This window comes from Buceros rhinoceros, unplaced genomic scaffold, assembly GCF_000710305.1.
Source record: "Buceros rhinoceros silvestris isolate BGI_N320 unplaced genomic scaffold, ASM71030v1 scaffold2559, whole genome shotgun sequence".
NCBI classification, from domain to species: domain Eukaryota; kingdom Metazoa; phylum Chordata; class Aves; order Bucerotiformes; family Bucerotidae; genus Buceros; species Buceros rhinoceros.
In genome coordinates this window covers 116211-121612 of record NW_010429604.1, presented here as the reverse complement: position 1 = coordinate 121612, position 5402 = coordinate 116211, and positions in this window count along the sequence as shown.

The following is a 5402-nucleotide window of genomic DNA, read 5'->3' as shown; positions in this document are numbered from 1 at the left end:
CCTGCCTCTCTGGTCAGAATTTGCTCCTGAGTGTTCGCTTAAAGTTCATGTGCAGTTTGTGTCCTCAAAGCTTTCACAGCAGTGCATGGTTAGCAGTGAACACAGGGTGTGAGGTGAGCAGAGAACACAGGATCGTGGAATGTTCGGAGAGGAGCATTTCTATGTTCACCATGTACAGTTCTCATCTCTGTAGTGGGATTTAACACACTGGTGTTTCCACAAGGGCATATTCATTTCTAGGGAGCCTGTAAATGACACTCCTGGCAAATAATGTACATGTGTGTGAATTTGGGACTGCCAACATGCATAGTAATGTGGTTATTAATGGTATTAATAGTAACGTTGTTACCCATGTCGTTGCTCTTGTACGTTGTGGGGGTTTTAATAAATTTCAGTGCAGCAGTTTGCGGTGCCTACAAGTCAAGAACCTTTAACAGACTGCTCTTGATATATTGTAAGCTAAATATATATCATATTAAAATAACTTCCATTGTCTCTTTTAAAGTATTTCCCTTCGGGTTTTCTATCATCTTAGTGTGTTGTATTTCATCTCACTCTTATTGTACGAAGTGAAAAGGATCAGGGCAGGGTTTATGAATATATAGATAAAAGATTTCCAAATCCCGGAGAATTAGGTGTCTAACACCTTTTTAGTTTCTTGAGTGACTTGATGGGAGTAGGAGTCCTGACTGGTATTTTTGTGCTAATTCCAGTGTTTAATTAAATTATGTTAGGCTGAGTAAAGATGCAGTGGAAGTTATTTTTTCATTGTATATGGAAGGGAAAATACTACACTTCCTGTAAAATACAACAGATTTCATAATGAATCAGATTAATTTATCATGTACAGGTTTTCCAACAGACAAAACCTAAAAATATATTATGTTTCAGTAAAATACATGTTATATTGTTTATGTACCTGTTTGTTTTGTCAGCTTTCTGGAAAGGTTGGTAATGTTATGTGTAATTAAGGTGCTTTACCACTACTAAATACGATAGTGTTTTAGTTTCCAAACTTTGAATTTTGATAATCCATTCAAGCTTAAATTTTCCATACTAGATTTGTTCATGAGGCTGATTTCTATCACCCACCCCCCTTGTTAAGAGTTGTTTTCCAGTTTTGTTGGACTCATTGGGACAGAGTCAGGGAAGTTGCCCAGAAAATTTTGAGAAGGAATCTTGTCCCATACTCTTAATGGAACAAGCTGGAGCTGGGGAGTAGTCATCATGGCTTGGCTTTATGAACAAAGATTTGGGAAGGGTTTTCTCCACGCTTAGTGCAAGCGCGCTGATGGAGTGAACCCTTTGGGCGTGCGCGGTGGATTTTTTAGGTGAGGCGCAGCGTGCGCGGAACTGGCTCCACCCTTTACACTTGAGGTTCATCTGCCAGGGCCTAGCAAGACTGGACAGTGACAGCGAAGTCCTCGGGTCGTAGGTTTGGTTAGAGTGTCCTTCTCTTAGATGGTGCCTTACAGGGCTAAACGAGTTCCATCTGCCCGGGTTTGGAGTCAGAGTTGTCCTTCTCCTAGGATGGCTGCCCGAAGGCTAGTGAGCCCATCCTGCCCGTGGACACACTTTGTCTGACCCTTCAGTTGAGACCTGTCTGGCCTGGGAGACCCCACCGGGGGCACATGCCACCACCAGCACAGCTCTCAACCTCACGAGGGCACGCAAGCTCTTTCTCCATGACAAGGGGGTGTCCTTGTGAATGAGTGGGGAGTAGTACCATGCTGAGAAAAGACTGTGAAAGAAGATGGAGCCCCATGAGGCCCCTTCACGTGAGAAGACTGGAAGTAGGTAGATGGTGTTCCTGAAAAGGGACAGCTGAGTAAGGAACATGGCAGTGAGAGAGGGATGGAAGGAAGAGAGACGTGGCTCTCTTAGATGAGAGGCTTAGAGTAAAAGGTCGTGCAAAGATGAAGAAGGCACAAGTGACAGAGACACGAGCAGTTTTGTTTGGATGAGGATCCCAGAATGCTGTCTTCAGAACATGTCCTTGTGCTTGTGAAGCCAGGAAAACGGAAGTTTTGTAACAGCATCGTCCTTCCACAATGCTCTGACTCCTCACCAGGACAAGCCATGCTATATAAGCAATAAGCAAAAAGGCTTAACTGCAATTAAAAATATTATCTTTATTCCACTACCTGTCAAGAATTAATTTATTAATTCTGGTGTCTCACAGCAGGGTTCCTATCTATAGTTGTCAAACTGGAAAATATAATCAAATCAGGTGCCAAATCCTAATAGTGGCGCGTTCTCATCCTGGAATTTTGTGAGCAGAATGAATCAGTTGTAAATAAGGATTTCCCAGCTGTTCATCACTGGGTAGATAGCTAACTCTACTGGGGTCTCCTGTATTTTGAGGCTGGGAGGCAGCATGATCAGTGTGCACTGCACTCCAGAATTCCTCACTAGACTTAAGATTCCTTGAGGACAGGTATAGATGAATACAAGTTAGTAAAGCTAGAATCATAGATAGATACATATAGATATATAAAAGCAAGCTTAGGGAGTAAATTCATTTTCTGCTAGGCTCTGTATAGTATTCTGTGGAAGAGTGCAAGCATGTTTCAAATAGAAAAGATGGGGGGAAGTGGCCACCCCACACAAGTGGGTAAAGTCTGTGGTAGCAGCAAACCCCATAACTTAAGGGGGGTGGGGGAAGAACGTGGTTTGAGAAGGCATTCGTATTGGAAAGAAAAAGGTAAAGGGCTTCGGACCTCAAATGTAGTGGAAGTGTTTGGTGCAGTTGAAAGGGAAGTTTCCTGCAAGTTTGTTTGTTTGTTTTTATCCTGCACCCTGTCTGTAATGATGCCTTTTTTTTTCCCTCCTGTTCATCTTTCCTTTCCCTGCAAGACACAGAGTTTTGAAAAGAAGAATTTTCCTTTTCCCTTCACGTCTAGTAAAACTGATCCAGTGCTCCCTGTGTTCTTTGCAGTCTAATCTGGGAAGGGGTTGGTAAATGCCTAGTATTTTAGGCTTACATTGTTACGGTTCACACTGAGGACTACAAGAGGATTTAAACGGGAGTTATGTCTTCTCTGACAGCTAACTTTTCTGGTCAGGTGTGAAAACTTCAGACTTGTTTTTCAAGTGTCGGTATGATCTGATTTCCTGAGAGACCATATTGAATGCTACAGAAATAAATACATGTGTTATGTGTGTACATATATATATGTACAGAATAAGATCACTAAATTGTTTTGATTCTTCTTTTTTGGTGTGAAAGGCTGCTGACAAGAAAATTTCCAAACCATGTAGCTGGATGTCTTACCAATTTGCTATCACCAGTTTGTTTTATGTTCTGTGATTTGATTGGCAGAAGACACTATGCTGATCTGTAGCACAGGTTCAGTATTTTTTTCAAAAATAATCTGCATGGTGAAATATTTAAAATCAGAATTGTAAGTTTTTTCTAAGTGATTGAAAATAATCAAGAATCTGCTACAACTTAATTTGTTTCTTGGGAGGACCTTTCCTGATAAAAGTTATTTCAAGTTTCAGTATAAATTGAAGTTTCAATATATGGCTTGCAGCCGTATTTACTAAATTAAGTAAAATCTTGCAATTAATCTTCTCTGTGGAGAAACTTTGCTGCTGTGTTTAAATTGTCCCTTATTTTTTCCTTTTTATTCAGCAATATGTAATAAAATCCTTTATATGGGTTTTTTCAATTCTTTAATGATTTCTGAGAATCTTCTGCAACAAAACATTTAGAATTCACTATTTTTATTAAACTGTGGACACCAATGGACTTAGTGTTTTTGTTGAATAAATATCAATACAAGCATAACACAGTGCTTGTACGCCTATTTGATAGCTCATTGTACACAGATCTGAAGATGACATGTTATCTTGGCTGCTGCCTTGCACTGAGAGCAAATTTTTGATTGATTGATTCACCCTCAACCAGTGAGTCCTTCCTAAAGTTACCACCTTACACGTTCTCCATCCTGTAAATTTAACCTTCCTGCTTTCTTCTGAGATATGTCTTATAATTTAACAAAATCAAATCATACTGCATTCTTGCACCGTACTAACTGCATTAACCAAATGTCTTTGTATGACTGAGTTTTCCACTGCGTTGTTTATATCTGCCGTGGTTATTGTGCCTTTTGGAGATCTTATAAGTGAAGACTTTTGTCAGTGATCTAGGAAAAGACACAACTTTTAGCGTAGTCTCAGTATGTTGTATGCTTCAGACCCCAGAAGAAACTCGTTTGATGATGACTTTTTGTAATAGTATTTTTAGATCTGTCAGTTAATGAGTTGTAATCTTTGTTACTGCTTTATTAACTATAGAATGCTTGTTTCTAATTCAGTAGCCACAGAATACTCGGGGAATTCTACTTTTCATTGTACCAGTTATCTGTTTCAACTAGAATTGCAGTCTTACCAGAGAAAGCTGTTCTCTCTGAAAAGACCACCTTTATTTTTTTTTCCTCTTCCCAAAAAGAACAAAATTGAATTGGTAATAATTATTTTACCCTTCTTAAATTTGTGGTTCATTGAATCCTCCATTAAGACATTAAGGAAATATTATCAGCTCCTCTGTCCTGTGGTGATCAGCATTACACTGCCAATACTTAAAATACATATGCTATTCTAGTTATCCTTTTTTTGAGCATTGGTGTGACATCAGCTTTCTTTTAGTTTTAACACTTCAGTTCTCCAAGAGTTGCTTAAAGACAGTGTTCATCATACAAAGAGCTCCTCAGCTACCTGTTTTTAATATTACTTTGATTACACTGTTCAGGTCTGCTGGTTTTTGGTATGCCTAGCTTAGCTTTTAAATCTGCCTTTTTGTAACTTTCCATTGATACAGTTGGAAGTAACTGCTTATTAATGAAGTGGTACAGCCATATTATCTGGGGTTTTCTTTTTGTTGATATAGAGCAGAGTAATCGCTGATTAGCTTTTCTTTTCCTGCATCTTTATTGACTCTTCTAGTGTTTCCATTTAATACCAGACCAATGCCACGTTAAGGATACTTCTTTCCTCACAGTTTTTTAAAAAAGTAAATCTGTTACTGTCCTTAACACTGCTGGCATGCATTGTCTTTCCCTTGTTTTTTCTTGCTTCTTTTTCTCACATCCGTAATAGTGAGGACTTTTAAATCAGGCTGTCCAGAATCTTGTTACCCATCTGATTGCACTGAATTATCTCTCTTTGATAATTGCATGTGACAAACAAGAGAACATCAGCTTGCATGTCACATGTAGGAACTGTTGATATTTAGACAGAATAGAATATAGAGTTTTGATTACAAATTGTTCTGCTTCTTGTCATCTTTGGCTGAACACAGGAACTGTTTGATTCTCCTGTCGACTTGCTTCCAGATCTGCATGGCAAATGGTTCTTACACAAAGCTTCACTTTATTTTACCTGCTTGCTAACAGGGA